At 47.1% G+C, this 25056-nt stretch overlaps 1 long non-coding RNA gene across 2 annotated transcripts in view; it reads left to right on the top strand.

Moving 5' to 3' along the window:
- LOC142013350 (uncharacterized) overlaps positions 1-25056 on the top strand; it is a 102657-nt gene that overhangs the window by 66602 nt on the left and 10999 nt on the right. The gene's annotated exons all lie outside the window — the stretch shown is intronic.

The following is a 25056-nucleotide window of genomic DNA, read 5'->3' as shown; positions in this document are numbered from 1 at the left end:
AACGTCGAAATTGTGGGGTCCTCCATGGCAGCCATCAGCTGGGGGGTTGAGAGACACTGTCTCTCCAGCCCGTGCGGGGCTCTATGGTCACCGTGGGCAGCAGCCTTTAGCCCAGGGCTTCTGGCTGCTGCTGCTGCAGCGGGGGATTCATGCTGCATGCACAGGGTCTGCAACTCGTTGTCGGCTCTGTGGATCTTGTGCTGTTTAGTGCAAGTGTGTCTGGGAGGGGCCCTTTAAGGGAGCGGCTGGCTGTTGAGTCCGCCCTGTGATCCTGTCTGCAGCTGTGCCTGGCACCCTTATTTCGATGTGTGCTACTGTGGCGTGTAGACGTTCCCTTGCAGCGCCTATTTCGATGTGGTGCTGCGCAACGTCGATGTTGAACGTCGACGTTGCCAGCCCTGGAGGACGTGTAGACGTTATTCATCGAAATAGCCTATTTCGATGTCGCCACATCGAAATAGGCTACTTCGATGTAGGCTTCACGTGTAGACGTAGCCAATGTGACATTTGAAAATAGAAGTCAGGCTTCTAAGTCACTTAAGTTTGTGAAAATTCAGGCATCTCATGCATCGAAGCAGTGTTTGTGTTTATGCGGATATGAGTGAGTGATGAGAGTTAGGTTTGCCCACCCTTTGCTGCCTGCATTCTGTGAGTTGATGAACCACATCTGGGTGCATGAGTTTTGTCCATGGGTGATTGTAGTAACCTTCTCTTTCAGGCTGCTCATGAAATCACTTGCATGGTGTTAGACCATATGTGTTCCCTTAGCTGCACTTGGCTGTGGTTAATGGTGTCTGCCATTGAAAGTGAAGTTGTTACAGGCGTGAAAGATGTGCTTAGCTGGTAAGCCCTTGTATATCTGGCTCCTTCCTATTGATTTTTGTTAAGCGCTTCTGTAAATTCATGGAGGATGTCCTCCAGAGAGGCATTGGTGTAAAGAGACATAACATTAAAAGTGGTGAAGAAAGTGTCCTTATCAAAGCTGTGGTGGTGATTTAGTCTCCAGTTTAGCTGAGGAAATCAAATCAGTGCCATCTTCAATGCACAGAGGAAGTAGTCTCCCTAAGAAGCTGAAGGCATAGCTCAGTTGATTCAGACATTCATTAGAGATACTCTTTTCTTTTTGTTAGGATACAGACCAACCCAGCTGCCTCTCTGTTACTCTTTAGAGAGTGTCATTCGCAGAAATAATAGCTACCTCCAGTTACTAAGTGCAGGCACTTCTGGAAAGAAGTTAAATTGAGCAGGTCCCAGTTAAGAATCTTTTCAGCAGGTTGATTTGTTCTTATTTTTAAAGGAGTCTGTGGCACAGAGAGTGATTTTACTGAACTTTGTCGGTGGTGCCAGGCTCCAGAGATCTGATACATGGTGGAGTACAAATTGGCCCTTTTGTGTGTGGCTTTGATGGCTGTCTTTGACAACACCTTTCATCATCGTTCTGATTCCCCCTCCCTCATGCCCCCACCAGCAGACAACAGTAACTAAGTGTTGAATGTTTTTGCAGACAAACATTATTCCTCTTCCTAGGCTTTGCCCAACATCTGAGAGTGTGAAAGTCTCAGAATGGTACAGGTTAAAAGCCCCTAGAGGAAAAACTTGTTCTCCCTCAAACCCTTCCCTGCCCTCCCCTTTCCCCACAATAACATTGATGTGTTCTGCAAATCTGCTTCTTCTGTATATTTTAATATCTAGGCTCTTCCTTTGAGGGAGTTTCTGGTCCTTTGGAATAGAAGAAATGTTCAGGCCTCTCTTAACATCTAATTACTCTTTGTGACAGTGGGACCCTTTATGGGGAGAGATTGTGGCCTACTGGCTAAAGTACTGAATTGGAACTTAAGAGACCTAAATTCTACAGACTCAGCAAGATCTAACTCAAGCCATTTCTCACCCTAACAGATGCTACAGGCAATGTGCAGTTCTTAATGCACGGCATGGGACCTATTTCCCTGGTTAAAAGTGTCTGGTCTTCTAGGAGTTGATATGGGGGAGGACAGAAGCCAACTGATGGTGTCACTGTGCCTCTTTTATGCTGGATGATCCTTGCTGTGATGGGGTCAGGCCACCCCATCTCTGAGAGTCTCTGTGATGGTCCTTGGGAGAGGGGTCCTCTTTAATCGTCCACCTATATGTCCGGCTGAATTTGATGTGAATCTGTCTCATTTGGTGCCCCTTTATTGGCACCGAAAGGCTGGTTGTGGGCATTTTCCAACTTGACGCTGTGTTTCAGTAGCACACACGCAGTAAAATTTCATATTGCATACAATTTAAAGTTCAACAAATCAAGACTTTCAGCACAATACCTCACAAGGCATGCATTGAACAAAACATAATCGTATTGCAGTGGTGAATCTGAGGGCCCAGGGGTGCACATGATGGTACCACTTTCTAGGAAGCCATCTTCTTCAGTGAAGATACATTTGCCTTATGAGGAATATACAGTACTCCCTAAACCCGTATTTTGCACTTATTTAGCTAACAGGAAAAAGGTGCTGGGTGTGTCATCTGCAGCTAGATTTAACCAGTCAACTTTTTACCTTGTTTTTCGGATACTATGGTGCATGCCGTATCTTTTTGTTTTGAGCACATGCATTTCAGGTCCTAAATAGTGTGAAAATACTGCCTATGTTTGTCCTAGGGTAGAACAATCTTATGTCTTGTCCTCTTCTTTGGTTAATTTCATTATAGATCTGTGAGAATAATGCCCTTTCTTTTGCTATGGTAAAGCACTCATCTGTCCCAAAGTTAACAGCTTCCCTCTTTGCACAAGCCAAAACTTACTGCATTGAGCGCAAAGAGTTATGGGATATTTAGCATAAGTGAGAAGTGTTTATGTACAAATCTAGGCCAATTTCAACTATATAGACACTCTCATATTGTGCATAATGCTGATTTTGCTTGATGTGTACTAATCTATACATGTAGTACAGAGAATACATATTATTAACATGATAGGTATATATGCTAGCCAGGCAAGACTAGGGCCTATAACCTTTGACTTATTAATTGAAGCAGAGTTGAGGACCTTTACATATGATTTAAAGCTTTTTACCAAACTGTATAAGTGGCAGTATAAAATTAACACAGCTAAAACTAATTTACCACGTATCACAAGCAAAACTTTAACTGCCCATGTTGGAGTGTTAGTGTCTCCAGGTAGGAAGCCATGGCAGGGAAGGAGTGAGTATCCTGGAGGGAGTTTGGTTTTGTTTGCCCCAACTAAAGGCAATGTGTATAATGCCGCCAGGGGCTGAGCCTTTGAAGACCTGAAAAAAAACATTGCCCCAGGCAGAGCACTTGTGAGAGGTGGGTCCTTCCTTGTTCATCGTCATCAACAACCATGGGCTCAGCGCCCTTTGGTGTCTGATGCCTCCCTTACCATTTCCTTCCATCTTTCCCTGCCCAGCACAGAGTGGCTTAGCTTCTGTAGACGAGCTCCACACCAATCTACTATATCAGCTACCCATTCTCTGTGGGGCCTATTTGAGCTGTCCATTGCTGAATGCCAGGGTCTTGATTTTTCAATTGTCGTTCATTCTGCAGAGACGCCCGAATAGCTGTAGCTTACATCGTATAACCTTCTGCAGTAGGTTCTCTTTCAGCTGTATCTTTCTATATAATTCCTCATTGGTGACCTTCTGCATCCATCCTATTCTCAGGATCTTTCTATAACATCCCACCCTGTTACTATCAACTGAAACATCAGTCTCACACCTGACCAGAAAGGGGTGCTCCCAAGAGGGAGGTGATGCCCCCTGTTACAGTAGGAAATTAATGTTTCAAAATCCCCATTACGGATAAAGTCATGTGAGGCTTGTTGCGGCTTGTGCATTTCATTGCTAATTTGAATAAGGTGTATGCGTTTTTTTCCTGTGTTTGTAATGTCTTTACATGTTAAGGTGAGTAGATTAATTATATTAAAAATTGGTAAGTTCTTCTCTCTTTCATCCTTCTTGTGGACTTACGTTGGATAATAGATACACAATATTGTAGCATGTACCATGTTGCCCCATCCATGAGGCTTAAACAGAAATTTGGAATAGTGAAGCCTCCACGTTTATATTCCTTGTATTCAGCTACTACACTTTTATGTCCCATCATATGATGAGAAAGGCTTAAATTCAGCCAGAGCTGACCAGAGCAGAGCCCCCTTAGATATTTTCAAACCTCCTGAAGTTTTGATAGTATGCCTCAGTGAGACACCCTTTAAGAATTATAAATCTCCCTTACTGCTGCTTGTCAACAGTTGGTAACCTTCACCAGACAGGAGCAGCGTGCTTCTCTGTACCACTATACTGGCCTGAACCATCATAACCACATTCCCAGTGTGTGGCATCCAGACCCCGCCACTGGCACAGGTACTGATCTCTGTTCACGGAAATAGGTCTTGTGATGGTCTCTCCAAGTCTGTGTTGCTGTGTGATGCACCAAGGTTTGAGATGAAACCAGCCGTTTCTTATCAGTGCCATTTGTTAGGTAACTTACAGAACAGACAGTAACCAGCTTATCAAATGTTGCTTTGTCAGGATCCAGTACCGGTAGTGACAACATAAAAGAGAGGTTCATGGGATCAGACGCTCAGCAAGATTACTCTGTGTAAGATGTGCCTTGGTTAGGAAGCTGATCCCAAATTCTCAAGTGTGCTAAAAGGCGTTTCCTTTATAATTCAATGCAATGCCAGTTTATCATAGTTTTTGTAACACAGTGAGGATAATATCATTGGCTAAGCACCTATCGCTAATAAGATCAACTAGGTTTTCCTTTCTCAGTGTTTTTTTCTGTGTTCCCTTTTGGGTTGGTTAGAGTAGCTAACAGATAAATCAAATAAACAATGCAAATAATGCCTTTATTGGCCACGTCTACATGTGCACGCTACTTCAAAGTAGCGGCACCAACTTCGAAATAGCGCCCGTGACGGCTACACGTGTTGGGCACTCTTTCGAAGTTGAAATCGACGTTAGGCGGCGAGACGTCAAAGTCGCTAACCCCATGAGGGGATGGGAATAGCGCCCTACTTCGAAGTTGAACGTCGAAGTAGGGCACGTGTAGACGATCCGCGTCCCGCAACATCGAAATAGCAGGGTCCGCCATGGCAGCCATCAGCTGAGGGGTTGAGAGACGCTCTCTCTCCAGCCCCTGCGGGGCTCTATGGTCATCGTGTGCAGCAGCCCTTAGCCCAGGGCTTCTGGCTGCTGCTGCCGCAGCTGGGGATCCATGCTGCATGCACAGGGTCTGCAACCAGTTGTCGGCTCTGTGGATCTTGTGTTGTTTAGTGCAAGTGTGTCTGGGAGGGGCCCTTTAAGGGAGCAGCTTGCTGTTGAGTCCACCCTGTGACCCTGTCTGCAGCTGTTCCTGGCACCCTTATTTCGATGTGTGCTATTTTGGCGTGTAGACGTTCCCTCGCAGCGCCTATTTCGATGTGGTGCTGCCCAACGTCGAAGTTGAATGTCGACGTTGCCCGCCCTGGAGGACGTGTAGACGTTATTCATCGAAATAGACTATTTCGATGTCGCTACATCGAAATAAGCTATTTTGGTGTAGTGTGCACGTGTAGACGTAGCCATTGTGGTACATAAATGTCACAACAAATACATTTTCCTCATGTATAGTTTAGGTTTAACAGTTTAGTAATCCCATGCAGATTATATACCACATACAGTTTTGCTTTGGTTGTTTTCAGTAGCTAGATCCTCAGAGCCATAAATTATGGGTTTAGAGGTGCTCAAAATAGTGACTGTGAGGGGTTTTATTTTGTTATACATTAAACGTGTCCAAAATAGATTTTACAGGTTCCAATCTCAAAATAGAACCAAGAATTCCATCTAGACCTCAGTCTCCTAGCTGGAGAGATGCCAGACTGCAGAACAGTTTTACCGAGCCTTGGAATCTTGTGCACGTTCCTGAGAAGATGCTATTACACTAATGAACAAAGTAATATACAGTAATGATACCTTACACCGTAACCAAATTTAGCCATATTTCAATGAGAGTCCAAGCCACAGATAAATACATAAACTCGCCCTGCTTCATAATAACAGGTTAAATATGTTACATCTGGCTCAGCCAGTTGCCTTTATTATATCTCTAGAGTCTATTGCATATTCAGTTGTCCATATATAGTACGTGGAAGTATAGTTGACTGGTCTGTTTCTAAAATGCTTTTCCTTCTGCTGACTGGGATTTTCCCCACTATGTACTGATCTCTTCTGGCATCTCTGGCCTGGACTGCATCCTTCCACAGCTTATGTTGGTTACTGCTCTAAACTTCTTGGTGGCGGGGGGGGGCTTACATTTCTTTTATTTTCACTAATCCAAATTTATACACAGATGAACTTGGATCCTATTACACTAGCTCATGGTTTCCCAAACTGGGGGATGTGCACCTGGGGGGCATGAAGAAATTCCAGGGGGGCACGAGGTGACCCAGCTCCCTCCCCATCATTCCCCCCTACCTGAAGAAAGATCCGGCCTTTGCTTCTGGCTCTCAGCCCCTGCCATTTTCCATGGGCAACCCGATGCAGCCGCTATAAAAAGCAGGCAGCCAGCGAAGGCCCATGTGGAGCTAGCTGCCTCCTGCAAATATGAGTGAGTGTGGGTTACGGAGTGGGGGAAGGAGAGGCAGATGGGGTTAGATGGGGGCTGAGGGTGCCTGGCTGGAGGGAGGGGGATGGGGGGGAGAGTGGGAGGCTGGTGGTGCCTGGCTTTGGGGGAGGGGAGGGGCTTGGGCAGGCGAGATCACAGCTCTCGGGCAGCAGGTGTGTGGGGCTCATGAGGCTTGGGTGGCTGGCCCCTGCATCACGAGGCTTGGGCAGCTCAGGCTGGCAGGCTGGTGGCTAGCCCTGGAAGCGCAGGGCTCAGGCAGCTGGAGGGCGGGCGTCTGGCCCAAGCAGCATGGGGCTCGGGCACGTGGCAGGCAGGCAGCTGGCGCCGGCAGTGCGGGGCTCAGCTTGAATTGAATTTTTGTTAAAAGGGTGTTGGATGATGGTTAAAAAGAAGTGGGGGGTGTGAGGGTTTTGTCGAAAATCGAAAGGGGGCCATGATGCTGAAAAGTTTGGGAACCCCTGCACTAAATCATGTATAATGCAAGCTACATGCAGTTAGCATTTGACAGTCTGTCGTTATTTTTCACTTAAGAAGCGGGTGGGGAAATATGACAGAACCTGTCATATGGTGCCGAGATGGTGCAACAAGCACATAGAAATGCCAATGGACTCACAAGTTAAGGGCCTGCTATTACTTACATCCCAGGGTAGCATAATGTGAGTGTAACCAGAGGTGCTGAGAGTAAAGCCTGCTCTACAGCCTTATCTAAGAGTCAATTAACTTTTAGCTCCTGCATTAGAGGCACGTGGCTTAAACCCCTATGGGCGCAGGTTCAATCCACCTGCAACCATGAGAGCCCACCAACTTTACATGCACCTGCAAATATTCTGTTCAGGTTGTCATGACATGCCCATTGGAAGTCACCAAGACAGGTCCCATGTATAAACTCACACACGTGTGTGTCTGCACAATTGGGGCATTGGAGTGTAAAACTGGCAACTACAGACCCAGGTTCACCACCTTCAAATCTTAGAACCAAATGTAAAATTGGAGTGGTAGAAAGTCCTCCACTCTGGGAGCAAAGGCGCCATGTGATGCTTGTCATTAACAAACTGCTCATTGGAATGGCACATTGGACTTGAAATTAGTCCTTGGCGGGTTCCTTCCATCTGCAGAGCAAGAATTAAAAACTTGTGATGAAACCCTGGACATATTAAAACAAATAAAGCTTCGAGGCAACAAACGAGAGGGAGTCGAGCTGATCCAGCCCAGAGTTTGCTGTCCAAGCAACAAGCTTAAATAGAGAGCAAACACCATACACTCCCGCCAGTTGATTTGGGGAACTGTGGTTCCCCGAGGGACACGCTTGTGATCAATCAATGGAAAATTGCTGCAGTTCGGAGAACAGAGAGAGGCAAAAGTGGAAGATCTTTAGAATGCCGAGAAAAGCAGAGGCCGTCACATTCTCTTGGGAAAACTCTTGCAGCATCACAACACAAGGTGACACGCAGCGCTGTTAAGGCAGGCTGTGTTGCCAAAAATAAAACCTCAGGCACCCCATGCAGCTCTAGGCTGTCTGTGCAGTGAGCCAGGAGAGACAAAAATGACAGGGCACTGATGCTGATTGTCAGATGTGGAGTTTTTAACATTTAGCGGGGCTGGGTGATTAAAGGGGCGTTTGTGGTTAAACCCCCTGGGGCAAAAATAGGGTGACAGCAAATTCATGGCACCTGTCCATGAGGAGTACCGTAAAGAAGTGCTCAGGGGCAGGGGAGGAATGACTTGCTGAAATCCTGTTTATGAACATAGGGGTGAGGGAATTATCATCCTTTGTCTCAGCACAGCAGGTCCAGCTCAGGGAGCGGGGCTGAAGGTGGCACTGCTGCTTATGGGAGTTGTTAGAATGCAGGTGGCAGTTGCCATTCCCTCCCCACACCTGACATGCCTCCAAAAGCTCTGGCCCCAGCCTGGCTCGCGCCTATAGGGTAAAGGATCAGGTGGGGAGTGCCATGCACCAGCGATTCCCGACAACACGTAGCCCTGTGCTGCCCCTGTGCTCCGCTCTGCGGCTCGACAGCTCCTTATGCAACTGGAGGGGTGTCAAGAGGCTATAGCAGGGCCAGAATCTGGCCCAGTTTCTCTCTGGTCTTTCTCATCAGCAAAGATCCTGATTGCACCTGCAGATCCAGGGCTGCTCTCCTGAGGCTAGCACTAGGCTCTGTTCATGCCAGGCTCTCGCTGCGCTGTCACTTCCATTGAGGGCGTGTCAACACTTACCCAGGCCACGTCTACGTTACCGGGAAGATCGACCCAGTCAGGGTCAGTCTTCCAGGGTTCAATTTCACGCACCTGTTAGGGACACACAAAATTGACCTATTTGGTCGGTGGTTGACCCCTGTACTCACTGTCGTGAGGAGTAAGGGAGGGCAGGAGGGTGGGAAAAACTCTCCTGTTGACCTTCCTCAGGGATGACAGCCAGGTGCATCGATTGCAGATAAGTCAATTCTAACTACGCAATTGCCATAGGTAGAATTGCATATCTGCAATCAACTTACCTGCCTAGTCCAGACCTAGCCCTGGAGATCGATGTCCCAAAGGTCGATTTAGAAGATCTAGTAGGGATGTGCTAAATTGACCAATGCTCATGCTCCTGTCAACGCCCATACTCTGTGGGGGTGCGAGGAGTAAAGGAAGTCAACAGGAGACTTTCCTTAGTCAACCCCCCTGCAGTGGGAATGATGCAGTAAGCCAAACTAAATTATGTCGACTCCAGCTAGGCTATCGACGTAGTTCAGCTTTGCCCCCTAGTGTAGTCCTGCCCGCTTCCAACCATCACACAGATGTGGCCTCATGTAACAATCAAACAGACGCAGGGCTGAATTTCAGCTGCCCTAGCACAGCCATGCTTGGAGGGACAAAGAGGCACAGGTAACCCCTCCTCCACAAACAGGTCTAAACAACAAGAACATGGCTCCCGCCAGCACTCCCCTAACAAGGAAGCCACTAGTGTGACTGGTAGTTCTCATCACCCTGGAGCTGGCCTGTTTGGCTGTGATAAGGACAAGGCGATGGCCCAACCCATTATAGGAGAGCAGTGGGAAGCAAACAGCTGTTGTAAAGATGGAGGGAGAATGCAGCATGGACAAGGGATTTGTACAGTCCAGGATCTCTGAACCAAAATTTAGACCTAAATAGGAAATGCAGCTGCTGTCCCTGGCACCTAAGGACCTGGTGAGTGCACAGTTCTTTGGCCAGGTACCCCAGCCACTCCTCTAAGGGGCAGAATATTGGCTACAGTGATCCCTATCCACACCATCTCACAGAGCTGGCCCAAGAGTTCCCCCTGCAGCAGAATGGCTTTGGCTGTTATGCATGACTGAATCTACCATTTTGAAAAAAGAGTCAGAGAATGACCCTGCTTGTATGAGACAAGCAGCAAGATTTTCCTTCCCCAACATGTCATTGTCCAGGGTTTGGGAATGTGACCTGACATGAATTGCTGAGAAGGAGCAGCTGCTTTACACAGAATTTCACCCAGGTGAGTCGGAGACTGCAGTCATCTCGAGGTTGCCATATGGAGTTGACCATTAAGAACAGAACCAGATATTTGTCGGGGATCTGGATTTTCCTTGTGAATGGCAGCAAATCCAAAGAATTTTTCCACTTGCTACCATGCATTTTTTTTCAATTCAGAGACAAAAGCCAACAAATTTCAGAATCTAAACAAATCAAACTCAGTTCTGACATGAGACAGCCATCTGCCTTTGCCCTGTTCTTGCAAATAGGCTATGAATTTGATGAGCAGTTGAAGGGTGAACTCTTAATTTCTCCTCTGTGTTTAAGATCATCAGCTTGAGGATGCAGTTCAGCTGAGTTGCCCCAGGACCTCACTCATGCCAAGAGCTGCATTCTTCTTGAGTTAGTAGTAAGTAAAGTTCTACACATTGCCTCTTTCATTCCAAGGCACTTTTCAAATCTGATGTACATCACTTTCTCCACTCCTGAAATGCAACAACCTCTAGGCTGATGTGATCAGTTATTCAACAGCCCCTAGCAGAGTTATGCAAGGGTTAGGAGGAGGAGTAGTAGGCATCCTTCAGTCTACGTAGACTATGGATCGCGCCCTTTGTAGTTCCATTTGGGATCATCATTTGCAGCGTCAACTGTGACTGTGAAGGCCCACACGAGAGTGACAGTCCTTGCTGCATCTGTTGCATGTGTAAGGGGTTAGGAGAGGATGTGGAAAACATATTTCAGTTTCTGAGTTATGCAAGTGTACATAAGCTAAATTGGTGTTAGCCATATGACCTCCAGAGAAAAAAGTACCTAGACTCAGCAAACTTCTGCTGAGCTTGGCAAATATGGGTAAGTGGCTGGATGATTCACAGGAGCTTACATTCAGGGCTTTCTCTGAAGGAGGGATTAGGTAGGATTAAGTCAGCTCCCCAGGAATAAACACTCCTAAATGGGTTTTCCCCATGAAATCTCAAGACCTAATAAATTTGTTAGTCTCTAATGTGCTGCAGGACTGCTGGTTATTTGTGAACCTACAGACTAACACAGCTACGCCTCTAAGTCCTTCCAACTAACTTCCTAGGAGTCCATAAACCAAAATCTGAAGAGTTGAATAGCAAAGTAGTAATTGAATGCACACCCCTTGGGGTGGGTCTCTGGGTGGAGCAGGACAGCTGAAGCAGCGCTAGTGTGTCCCAATTCACTGTTCTTGGTGCAGTAAGTAGGGCTATATGCTGTGACACCAGCCAGAACTACACAAGCAAGTCCGAGCAACTTTGAAGATGCAAATAAAGCACCTTGGTGAAATCACAACATAGAGTCAGCTTTTAAATGAGGCATTTCTGGATAGCCTAGACCAGGGGTCTGCAACCTGTGGCTCTGGAGCCGCATGCAGCTCTTTAAGGCCTTCTTTATGGCTCCCAACCCTATAACTGCAAAATAAAACAAGCAAAAAAACTTCCTGATTATTTTCAATAAATGGTGAATAAAAGCCCAGCAGTGAACAACTCATGCCTAAACAGCAAATGACATGTGATCTCCAAAAGTTGGATAACTCCCCCTTTAATATGTGCAGTGCCTTGTGGGATATGATGCTGCATGCGTATTTTGATCATCTCGCTAATCAAGTCTTGATTTTGAAAAGAAAGAGGAAGCTTGTGGCATTCCTGCTGGGAAGGGCACCAAGCATTTAAAGAAAGAAAACTGAAATGAAACGTGAAGTAAAATTGGCATAATTAAAGTAGGTTCAGGAGTGAAAGTCTGGAAGAAAGTGGTACAAACACACACATGTGAATTGTGAGGAGAAAGAACATGTAAAATGCTTGTGAACGTCCTGCAGTAAACACGTATCGCATTACAAACCATAGTGTGTGCGCTGTTCTTAAAATAGGGGTTACGAAAAGTACGGTTTGATGCAACCTGGTAAGGACCGTCTCGTATTCACATGCCTCGTGACTCTTGAATTATTGAGTCTTTTACCAAATTCAAAAAAAGTCTCTTCTTGCTATTTTGCTTGCCGACCCCGGTCCTAGACCAGTGGCTCTCAAAAGTGTGATCCATGGAACACTAGTGGTCCGTGATCATCTTGCAGGTGGCTCGTGGGGCTTTGTTCCCCTCACCCCACACTGGGGAACCTACCCTGACTGTCCAGCCCTGAGGAGCCCCGCCCCTCACGCTATAGCTGCATAGCTATGTTTGTATGCTCCAGTGGACTAACATGAATCATTTGGCATTTAAGGGATTCAGAGATCAAGCAAATGCATTTTGCCCTCGTGAAGGTTTGACTGGTGCTCCATGGGGAGGCTTGTGTTTAGCAGGGTGGGCTGTGGTCCAAACATCTGAGGACCCCTGTCCTAGACCTAGAGGGTTTCTGGATGAAATGAGCCCTCAGACAAAGCAGCTGTAATTATGGCTGGACAAAAGGAGGGAGCAGATTTCTTAGCATGGGACCCTCATGAGAACTGCTGAGGAGGGTGGAGAGCTGGGAGAGGCTGAATTTGGCAGTAAGGATTTGGGCAGTGAAGGACATTGTTCCTGTGGTCCTCACAGTGGTCTGTACTCAGGTGAGGGCTTGCGTTCTTGCCTGGCAGTAACGAAGAGTGCAAAGGTGCTCTGCTTGCAGCAGGATTGGGTTAGACACTCAAATTGCTAGTCACGATCACCCTACCCCTCATGAGCTGTGTTCCTTGTAAGCTGGCTGAGCACTTGTGCAGCCCCTCAGGAGGGATTCGGATGCACCCAGCTGACGAGCAGAGTGCCCACAGCCAGGATTTTTGTTTCTACTGGGGGTGTACATTCACACGTGCCTCCGTGCACATCAAGATTATTCCACACGTGGAAGGAAAAGATTAGAGCAATGGTTCCCAAACTTTTCAGCCTCACACCCCACTTTTGAATTCTGAGAAACCCTCACACCCCCTTTCTCTTCTCTACCATCATCCAACCCCCCGTTAACAAAAAATTCAGTTCGTAATTTAAAATAAACACAAAGACTTGATATAAAAAGGTTATTTTAAATTAAAAAGAAGCACAAATAGTTTTTCTTGGCCCCTTGCAGGTGCCTGGTGCAGCCCCAGCTGCCGGAGCCCCATACCAGCTGCCAGAGCTCCTGTCGCCAGCCGCCCACATGCCCAAGCCCTGTGCTGCCAGAGCCGCCCACTCAAGCTGATTGAGCCCCGCGCTGCCAGGGCTGGCCGCCAGCCTGAGCCCTGCGAGCCACCCACCCAAGCCCCTCCCGTCCCCCAAAGCCAGGCAGCATTAACCCCCTGCTCTTACCCCCTCCCCTGAGCCAGGCATCCCCAGCCCCCCAACTCACACTCACCTTTGCAGGAGGCAGCTAGCTCCACATGGGTCTTCTCCGTCTGCCTGCTTTTTATAGCAGCTGCACCAGGTTGCACATGTAAAATGGCAGGGGCTCAGAGGGGGAAGCAAAGGCTGAATCTTTCTTCAGGTGGGGGAATGATGGGGGGGGGCTGGGTCACCTCACGCCCCCCTGGAATTTCTTTGCACACCCCCAGTTTGGGAAACCATGGATCAGAGGGAACACTGGTGTTCCCTGTAAGCTGAGCACTTGGGCGGCCACCCAGAAGAGATTCAGGTGCTGCCCAGCTGATTAGCAGACGCCCACAGCTGCCCGCTGCTGACAATGTGTTCCTATTGGTGTGCACGTCCGAGCATGCCTTGGTGCGCATAACAAAATTTATTCTGCCCACGGATGGAAAAAGCTAGCAGGAACGCTGGTCAGGAGCAGCTAATTCTCCCACGCAGCACTCCCATGGTCAGACTAGAGAAAAATAAGCAGAGATGTTCTCCCACATTTCAACCTCCAGCCAAGCTCCATCCATCCGCTCGTAATGCAAAGAAGAGATGCCAGTCCCAGGCATACTTTGCAGATCTTCACAAAGCTTTTGTCCCTTTTCCTCCTGGCATGCAGTAAGCATCAGTGAAATAGTTAGGAACAAGTATCAGAGAGGTAGCCGAGTTAGTCGGTATTTTCAAAAACAACAAGAAGTCCTGTGGCACCCTATAGACTCACATATATTTTGGAGCATAAGCTTTCACGGGCAAAGACCCGCTTCGGACATTGGGCCTTGGATCTGTGACTTCTTTGGGAACAATGTGCCACCTCGGAAAGAATAAACACTGATGAAGCAGGTTTCTGCCCATGAAAGCTTATGGTCCAAAATACGTTAGTCTATAAGGGGCCACAGGACTTCTTGTTATACTTAGGAACGTTAACTCCACGTAAAGTCTTCTCCACCTGCTGAGTCGAACAAGGTGGCAAACATCTCTTGGCCATTGGGTCAGGCTGCTATAGGATTCTGAGCTCACTGCACCCACTAACATCTAGTTCACAAATTTGTAACTGTAGGAGATAAAAGCTACGTCTACACGTGAAGCCTACATCGAAGTAGCTTATTTCGATGTAGCGACATCGAAATAGGCTATTTCGATGAATAACGTCTACACGTCCTCCAGGGCTGGCAACGTCGACGTTCAACATCGACGTTGCGCAGCACCACATCGAAATAGGCGCTGCGAGGGAACATCTACACGCCAAAGTAGCACACATAGAAATAAGGGTGCCAGGCACAGCTGCAGACAGGATCACAGGGTGGACTCAATAGCAAGCCGCTCCCTTAAAGGGCCCCTCCCAGACACAGTTGCACTAAACAACACAAGATCCACAGAGCCGACAACTGGTTGCAGACCCTGTGCATGCAGCATGGATCCCCAGCTGCAGCAGCAGCAGCCAGAAGCCCTGGGCTAAAGGCTGCTGCACACAGTGACCATAGAGCCCCGCAGGGGCTGGAGAGAGAGCGTCTCTCAACCCCTCAGCTGATGGCTGCCATGGCGGACCCCGCTATTTCGATGTTGCGGGACGTGGATCGTCTACACGTGCCCTACTTCGACGTTCAACTTCGAAGTCGGGCGCTATTCCCATCCCCTCATGGGGTTAGCGACTTCGACGTCTCGCCGCCTAACGTCGATGTTAACATCGAAATAGCACCCAACACGTGTAGCCGTGATGGGCGCTATTTCAAAGTTAGTGCCACTACTTCGAAGTAGCGTGCACGTGTAGACACGGCTAAAGAATAGCTTTTAAATCACATGGCTAGGGTATGGGGCACAATAGGCAACTGGCAGGGAGGAGCAAAGGCTTAGTGAGCTGCTGCAAGCCTGCCAGAGCCTAACCCTGAACTTGGAGAGGCTGCTGAGCAGTTTTCTCTCTAATTTTTTTCCACTCAGGTGCAGAATAAATTGTACCACGAAAAATAGACACGCATATTGCCGGTTAGGTGGGAAACACTTAAATCTCTCCTGGGCAGCTGCTCAGGTTCTCAGCTTAGAAGGAAAACTGCTGCTGAGTTAGTTGGAGATGGGCAAAGACAATAAGAACAAATCATGTCAAACTAATCTGATAGCTTTCTTTGATAGGATAACAAGCCTTGTGGATAGGGGAGAAGCGGGAGATGTGGTATACCTAGACTTTAGTAAAGCATTTGATACAGTCTCACATGATATTCTTATAAAAAAACTAGGCAAGGACAATTTAGATGAGGCTACTATAAGGTGGTTGCAGAGTAGTAGGCATCCTTCGATCCCGAGGAATCATGGGTTTGCGCCCCGGTTGGACTGATTCGAGCAGCGTCTTCTGTGGCTGTGCAATCCAATGCGGGAGTGGCAGTCCTTTCCGCACTGTGAGCAGCAGTAGGCAGATGTCACTCTGGTATCACGGGCACGGATCTTCCTGAGGGCTCTCCTGTCTTCCGCTTCCTTCACCAAGGTAGTGTCATACATAACAAGAGCTTCCTTCACTCCCTGTTTCCAGGCGTGCCTGTCTGAGGTGAGCAAATGCCAGGTGTTTGCACTGATAGAGAGAGCGCTGAGGTCACACTTGCATGTGTCCTTGTAGCGCAATTTGGTCGCCCTTTCGGCCTCTTTCCAGATGCCAGTTTGCCGAAGAGGAGGTCCTTCGGTATTCGGCCATCTGTCATGCGTGAGACATGGCCCAGGCAGCGCATACGCCTCTGTTTGAGAAGGGTGAACTTGGAGGCGGTGCCTGCCCTCTCAAGCACTGCGCTATTGGGGACCTTGTCCTGCCATGAGATACCGAGTATGCGCCTAAGGCAGCGCATGTGGAATGTGTTGAGCCGTTGCTCTTGTTTTGAGCATAAAGTCCATGTTTCACTGGCGTACAGCAGTGTGCTCAAAACACAGGCTGTGTAGACCTGCACCTTGGTGTGTACAGTGAACTTATTGTTAGCCCATACTCTCTTCATCAGCCTGGAGAACGTTGTGGCAGCTTTTCCAATGCGCTTGTTGATCTCGCTATCAAGTGACAAGTTGTCCGAGATCGTCGCCTACGTACATGAACTCATGGACGACTTCCAGTTCGTAGTCTGGCACGTTGATAGATGGCTCGTTACCCACGTTTTGGCCCATCACCTGGGTCTTCTTTAAGCTGATCGTGAGACCAAATTCCCTACATGCATCCGCAAAGTGAGTTATGAGTGACTGCAGTTCCTGCTGAGCGTGAGCAACAATAGCTGCATTGTCAGCAAAAAGGAACTCCCTTCAATGCTTTGTAAGCACCCTGGTCTTCGCTCTAAGCCTCGACAGTTTGAAGAGGTTGCCGTCCGTTCTCGTGTGGAGAGAGATGCCCTCTGTAGCAGTTCCGAAGGCATATTTGAGCAAAACTACAAAGACGATGTCAAACAGTGTTGGAGCCAGCACACACCCCTGCTTCACTTGGCTGAGAATCTCAAAGGGTTCGGATGTGGATCCGTCGTATATGACTGTCCCCTTCATGCCTTCATGGAAGGCCCTAATAATGCTGAGCAGAGTTGGGGGACAGCCGATCTTAGCCAGAATCGCAAACAGACCTTTTCTGCTGATGAGGTCAAATGCCTTGGTCAGGTCAATGAAGGCAATATACAGAGGTTTGTTCTGCTCCCTGCACTTTTCTTGTAGTTGCCTAACAGAGAAAACCATGTCTATGGTAGACCGTTAAGCTCTGAACCCACAATGAGACTCAGGGTAGACTCTCTCCGCAAGAACATTGACCTCTTCAGAACAACACGTGCAAATAGCTTTCCCACGGTACTCAGAAGGGAGATGCCGCGATAGTTGTTACAATCGCTTTTGTCACCCTTGTTCTTGTAGACAGTAATGATGTTAGCATCCCTCATATCTTGCAGTACACTGCCTTCTCTCCAGAATTGGCAAAGTATTTCACGCAGTTCTGAAACTAGGGTACCATTGGCGCATTTGAGGATTTCTGAGGGAATACCGTTTTTCCCTGGGGCTTTTCCAGAAGAGAGTGCTTTTAGCACGTCGCCTAGTTCCTCCAAGGTGGGCTCAGCATCAAGTTCAGTCATGGTGGGCAGAGGCTCGATGGCATTCAGGGCTCTCTCTGTAACTACGGTCTCTCTGGCGTGCAACTGTGAGTAGCGTTCCACCCAGTGTTCCATCTGCTTTGTGCTGTCCTTCAAGACCTCGCCTGTGGCCGACTTAAGTGGGGCATAGAATCATAGAACACTAGGACTGGAAGGGACCTCAAGAGGCCATTGAGTCTAGCCTCCTGCCCCAATGGCAGGACCAAGTACTATCTAAACCATCCCTGATAGACATCTATCTAACCTGTTCTTAAATATCTCCAGCGATTCAGATTCCACAACCTCCCTTGGCAATTTATTCCACTGTTTGACTGCCCTGACAGTTAGGAACTTTTTCCTAATGTCCAGCCTAAACCTCCCTTGCTGTAGTTTAAGCCCATTGCCTCTTGTTCTGTCCTCAGAGGCCAAGAGGAACAAGGTTTCTCCTTATGGCTCTCTTTTAGATACCTGAAAACTGCTATCATGTCTCCCAAAGCAGGTGCCTCCTCTGAGCCTTGATCTCAGGACCTTCAGTTTATGAGACTGATGCACTGCCAAATGTGCTCAGGAGGCTGCCAAGCAAGTCTTTCTTTGTGATGGACCAATGGCCTGCTTGATCCCATCGTACATTCCTCTCATGTTACCAGTGTCCGCGGCCTGCTGAATCTTGGAGCAGAGTTGGAGCCAGTAACCGTTGGCACGCCGCCGAGCAACCTGCTGCACTTGACTCAGAGCAGACTGGAGCACCTGCAGGTTCACCTCACTGGGAGAGGACCTGTATGCAGCCAGTGCCTGTCTCTTCTTCTCAATCAGGGGTTTCAGCATTTCAGTGTGGGCTTCAAACCAATCAGCAGACTTAACTATCTTCTTCCCAAAGGTAGATACCGCAGTATTATAGATAGCGTCCCGTTGTTGTTCCCATCTCTTGCTGATATCAGTGTCGTCCGGGTGGGGCAAGGCCTCTTCAAGTGCAACTGGCTGGATAACCATACTAGAGAGTAGTTCTTAATGGTTCTCAATCCTGCTGGAAAAATATAACTAGTGGGTTCTGCAGAGGTCTGTGTTAGGACCGGTTCTGTTCAATATCTTCATCAACGATTTAGATATTGTCATAGAAAGTACACTTATTAAGTTTGCAGATGATACCAAGTTGGGAGGGGTTGCAACTGCTTTGGAGGATAGGGTCAGAATTCAGAATGATGTGGATAAATTGGAGAAATGGTCTGAGGTAAACAGGATGAAGTTTAATAAGGACAAATGCAAAGTGCTCCACTTGGGAAGGAACAATCAGTTTCACACATACAGAATAGGGAGAGACTGTGTAAGAATGATTACAGCAGAAAGGGATCTAGGGGTTATAGTGAAACACAAGCTAAATATGAGTCAACAGTGTGATGCTGTTGCAAAAAAAGCAAACATGATTCTGGGATGCATTAGCAGGTATGTTGTGAACAAGACACAAGAAGTCATTCTTCCGCTCTAGTCTGCAATGGTTAGGCCTCAGCTGGAGTATTGTGTCCAGTTCTGGGCACTGCAGTTCAAGAAAGATATGGAGAAATTAGAGAGGGTCCAGAAAAGAGTGTCAAGAATGATTAAAGGTCTAGAGAATGTGACCTATGAAGAAAGGCTGAAAGCATTGGGCTTGTTTAGTTTGGAAAAGATCAGACTGAAGGGTGACATGATAGCAGTTTTCAGGTATCTAAAAGGGTGTCATAAGGAGGAGGGAGAAAACTTGTTCTTCTTGGCCTCTGAGGATAGAACAAGAAGCAATGGGCTTAAACTGCAGCAAGGGAGGTCTAGGTTGGACATTAGGAAAAAGTTCCTAACTGTCAGGGTGGTCAAACAGTGGAATAAGTTGCCTAGGGAGGTTGTGGAATCTCCATCGCTGAAGATATTTAAGAACAGGTTAGATAGATGTTTATCAGGGATGGTTTAGACAGTACTTGGTCCTGCCATTGGGGCAGGGGGCTGGACTCAGTGGCCTCTTGAAGTCCTTTCCAGTCCTAGCATTCTATGATTCTATGATAAGGGAGATCTGAACTGGTTGGGGAGAGAGGTTTCCAGGAACACATTCACGATGGGTACGAGGGCACTAGTCCCTTCCACTTGCGCTAACAGGATATGCCAGGTAGCACTCTCCCTACAGGCGGCATTCATGCCAGAGAAGGAGCTCTGAATACATTCTTGCTGAGAATCCTGTCAGCTGTCTGACTCACAGGCTGTTTGGTACAGACAGAATTAGCCTTCTGCCTAGCTTGTGTCAGCCTGTTCTGTAAAACCACTTCCTTACTTTGCTTGCAGGATTTAATCGCTCTGTGTTCACATCAGTCTGGGGTTACAAGAAGTCATTCACCTTATCACACAATTCAAAAACAAGTCTTGCATGAAGAATAACTAGGGCTGGGATTCACATGAGTATTTAGGCCACTCCCTGACACTGAAATCAGAGGGGAAAGCTCAAATAATTTTGAACTTTTCTCAAAGAGACATTGGGCCTTGTATCTGTGACTTCAGTGGGAATAATGTGCCACCTCAGACAGAATAAACATTTTTGCTAGGCAGATTTTTCAAGAGCTCAATACTGTATCAGCCAGCTCCTGGCTAGGCACCTCCATGAAAGGGCCAGATTTCCAAATCTGCTCTGCTCTCATTGAGAAGCAGCTGGCCCAGAATCAGGAGCTATTAAAGGTACAGCCCCATTTTTCAGTCCCACATGTTTTGCATGGTTCAGCCCAGCCAGATGTGAGCATCTGGCCCTATGTCTACATCTTCCTTTCCAACTGCATGGCTGCACAAGAACTGCTAGATGGTGTTTCACTTTACCCGCTGTGCAACAGGGCATTAAAAGTAGGATTACATTAAGGCCCCTTTACCATGCCAGAACCCATGAATGGTCCTCTCTAAGTTGGTCCCCAATCTGGCACTTCGAGTGCAGAAGGTGGGGGCCTTCAAGAAGTTCTAAGTACCCCACCACTAAAGGCTTCTGCTTAAAATAAACCCCCGAGGTCACAGATTCCCTGATACACTGCTGCCACCCAAAAGCAAAACCCCCTTCTGCGAACCAAGGAAGGCACACTTAGGATGTCTCCCTGTGGGGTGACCCCAAGCTCTTAACCCTCCCTCTGGAGAGAGCTTGAAAACAAACTGCAGTTTCTTAAGAGCTGACCTTTCAGTCACATACACACACAACTTCCTGCTTTCTCGGACACAGGAATCCAATCATAGGCTTAAAAAGGTGATTTTATTAATAAAATGTGCTTGTTAAGTATACCTAGTTGCCAGGTGTTACAGAGCAATTGGAAAAAAGGTAGATGAAAACACAGAGAATTGCTTCCCTGGAATACAGTTTAAAAGTTACAGTGAGCAAGGGGTGACATAAATCAGCCTGAGAAATCCCACTAACCAAACCCAGAACTAAAAAAACCTGATCACGTCTGATCAAGCATCCCCTTTCTACTCGCATATCTGTTGTTCCAAGATTCCCCTCTGTGTATGGATATTACTGACCAATCCCATACCTGGTTCCTGGTTTAATTCATCTCTCCCCACTCACCTTTGCTCACACAAAAGACTGCAGCAGCAGATCACTGCTTCAATTCAAAAATTTCTCTTACCATTGGCCTCCTGGGATCCTTACCAGCACTGCCAGGAGATTTTTCAGGGACCCACTATATTTGGGTTTAACCCTTTGCAGGCAGTTTAGTTAACTGAATGCTAGGATCTTTAGAAAAGAGTTGAAGCCCTCCCATCCATCACAAGGCCTTATTGAAAATATGTCCTACCAAATGAACATAATGTAGGGCTGGTTATGGCTGGATTTTAGGGTGCCTGAATCAGTTAGGTAAGGCTTGGGCATTCAGAGCTGAGAAGCCACAACTCAAAGTGAAGTTAATGGGAGCTGCTGAAAAGCAGGTTGGAGGTAATTTCTGCTAGCCAGGACAGGCAGGCGCTCCTGAAAACTTTTGCTTGATTTTGGGATTTTCTTCTATAGAATGTGCACAGAGCTTCAGGTGCTGCCCAGCTGATTAGCAGAGCATCCACAGAAAGTGTGGGCAACCTGGCTGTAGCCTCTGGCAAGCATTAGGCTACTCACAGCTGGCATCTGCCCTGCACCTCCCAGGTTCCCTCAGCCCTACAAAGAGAATTGGTTGCAGGCATAGAAAGACCAGCCTGCGTGCCACGGTGCATTTGGAATGCTTCTTCATATGTCTGGAAATGTGATAAGGGGAAGAGAGTCTGGGGAGATTATGACTGGTCCTGTAAACTAGAAGCTATTCTTCTTGCAAACACGATAAGAAAAATATTCCATGAATGTTTCTCCTCTGTACCTCTCACCAATGGCTCTTGAGTGCAGTTGGCCCTCAGTCCAGCCCACATTCTGTTTTCAGTGCTTTCTGCACCAATGTGACCTTCCTTCCTGGGCTGCTTTCTGTTTAAAGTTGTGGTTTTTAAAACCTCCACTGGGCCAGCTGCTGGCCTGGCCACATTACTCCTGTGCACAGGTGCAGCCACAAAGAGGCAATGGGGCATTACAGAGTGAAAATCAGTGCTGGCTAAGAAGGTGCTGCTGACAGGTCTTGAACCCTGCTCCACACACCTAGCAGAGTAGCTATTCTGGAATGAATGGAGGAGCAGCCCTGGGTTCTGGTGATGCCCTCTTGATACAACCATATAGGGCAGAGCTTGCTTGTGCTAGAGCCAGCACATGCAGAAAGATGTAAACCATCTTCGCAAGGCTGGTGCAAAGAGACGTTCCTCCCTCAATTAGCTTGCTGTCTGAGATGGACACAGATGGCGTGCCCTGAAAAATCCAAAGGTCAAAGAAACCTGTTTTGTTGGTGATAGTGGCGTATGAAAATTTCTTACAAGGCACACCCTGTGTGTAACCTGAAAGGAGCCCTTCAAAAGGTACAGGAGTGGAGACAATGCCATGCCATTTTGGATGTACTGTAGACGAGATAGAAAACAGAGGAGAGCAGAAGAAAAATTCATTTTCCTCCTGCCCCAACCTGTTAAACTATTTATAGTGATGCAGGTCTGACCCTTATTCAGGCAAAACTCCCATTAGAATAAACCTTTCAGAGCAGGGTATGCCAGATCGGGCCTGTGTTATAGGGCTTCCTTTAATTTTTTCCATCCATGGGTGGAATAAATTTTGCTGTGCACACCAAGACATGCGTGGATGCACACCACCAATAGAAACAAACGCTGCCGCCTATGGGAGGCAGTGGATGCTCTTCCGCTCAGCTGGACAGCAACCAAATCTTTCCTGCGTGGCTGCCCAGGCTCTCAGCTTACAGGGAACACACCTATGTTGTATAAGTGGACTAGCACATTCTATCATAGCATAGATAGCAGCCAGAGACAGAAGCTTACATACTCCAGCCCATTTTCTCATGTTTGTATGGGATTTTTAGAAATGCCTAAGTGTTGGCCCATCCCCTCCTCCCTGCATGATTCAGGGAACAAAGCTAGGCCTGCGCTGAGAACTACTGAGTATCCCAGCCTTTTATGGATCAGGCCTGGAAACAACAAAAGCACAGAACTGGTGCACTCAAATTAAAATGCCGTTGGGTTTGTCACTTTGAATCACAGTCTGAACTTGGCGCAAGTTGCCCCAACCCTTGGGAAGTCAGAAGAATATCCTTATTGGGTCAGACCAGTGGTCCATCTAGCCCGGTATCCTGTCTTCTGGCAATGGCCAATGTCAGGTGTCCCAGAGGGAATGAACAAACAGGTGATCATCAAGTGATCTACCTCCTGTCACCCATTCCCAACTTCTGGCAAACAGAGGTTAAGGACACTTCAAGGCATAGAATCACAGGATCATAAAACAATAGAGCTGGAAGAGACCTAAAAAGCCATCATGTCCAGCCCCCTGCAGGACCAAACCCATCAATCAGATCAGCCCAGCCAGGGCTTTGTCGAGCCAGGACTTAAACACCTCCAAGGATGGAGACATGGTTTTGCATTCCTCCCTATCCTGGGAAAAAGCCATTGACAGACCTGTCCTCCGGGAATTGATCTAGTTCTTTTCTGTGCCCTGGTACAGTCTTGGCCTCCTTGACATCTGGCAAAGAGTTCCAAAAATTGATTGTCTGTCATGTGAAGAAATACATCCTTTTGCTTGTTGTAAATCCACTGCTTATTAAGTTCATTTGGTGACCCCTGGTTCTCGTGTCAGGTGAAGTGTTAAATAACGCTTGCTTATTTACTTTCTCCACCCCTGGCATGACTTAGGATATGTCTACACTATAGGGTTATTCTGGAATAACTTGTTCCTGAGTTATTGTTCCAGAATAAACTATTCCAGAATAATGAGTCTACACTACAGGGAACCCCCAAAATAAGCAAAACAACAGAGCCTATTTTGGATTAGAGCCCTGGGAAGCAATGCTTCCCAGGGCTGTACTCTGAAATACTAGGTCCACAGAGCAGTGTTATTTCAGAATAAGATATTGCAGAATAGTTTATTTCAAAATAGCCCCATATTCCCTGTCTACATAGCCCCTATTCCAAAACAGCGATGTCAGAATAGGCACTATTCCCCGTAGAATGAGGTTACCCACATTTGAAATAAATGTCGGCTATTTAAAAATGATTTTAAAGTAGCAGTTGTGTTGTGTAGATGCTCACAAAGTTATCTTGAAATAGCAGCCATTATTCCAAAATAACTTTGCTGGGTAGACACACCCTTATAAATCTCTACCATATCCTCCCTTTGTCATCTCTTCTCCAAGCTAAAAAGTCACAGTTTTAATGTCTCCTCATATGGAAGCATTTTCAAACCCCTAATCATTTTAGTGCCTTTCCTGTACTTATTCCAATCCATTTTTGAGAAGCAGCTGACTGTAAGCTCGTTGGGACAGGGCCCTTGGCCCAGATCCTCAAAGGTATTGGGATTCCTAATTTACAATAATTTCAACAGGAGTTGGGCACCTAAAACCTTTGTGTATTGGGCCCTTGTTTGCATTTGGTGCGCTGAAATAGCTACCACATTCCATAAAATAGTAGACCAAACAATTTGTTTAGTATTGTCTTATTGCCAGTTCAAACAGGAGGGAGAGAAACCTTGCTTTCTAAGATATTCCATTCCTCCTCATGCTCACCTGCCATACTAAGAGGGGTAGCCATGTTATTCGGTAGCTTCACAAATAACAAGAAGTCCCGTAGCACCTTATAGACTAACCAGTTTATTAGGTAATGAGCTTTCGTGGCTAAGAGGTGGGTCTTACCCATGAAAGCTCATTACCTAATAAATAAATGTGTTAGTCTTTAAGGTGCTATAGGATGGTTTGTTATTTGGGCCAAAGTAAGGCATACTGAAGTCCCAAACCAAACTTATTTTTTCCTTTCCCTAAGCTGACTGGTGACAACCCCCAGCGCAGAGTAGAGTCTGGTTTCTACTTGACTTTGTCAAGATCCTGGAGCTCCTGGGCTGCATTGTATTGTGAAACAAATCGATCTTGAAGATTTGAGAGACAGCACAGACCAGATCTAAAAGAGGAGCTGTAGCCAAAGCAAAGGCAAGCAGGGACAGTGCAGGACACTGCAGGTGGAGGAGTTCTTTTTAGGGAAAATGTGTGAGTTTCTGTTTCCATTCGAGGAAGTGGGGGCATGCAAT

Source organism: Carettochelys insculpta, chromosome 5, assembly GCF_033958435.1.
Source record: "Carettochelys insculpta isolate YL-2023 chromosome 5, ASM3395843v1, whole genome shotgun sequence".
Taxonomy (NCBI): Eukaryota; Metazoa; Chordata; order Testudines; family Carettochelyidae; genus Carettochelys; species Carettochelys insculpta.
The sequence above is the reverse complement of the archived record's forward strand: the minus strand, read 5'-3'. Positions and strand labels throughout refer to the sequence as shown.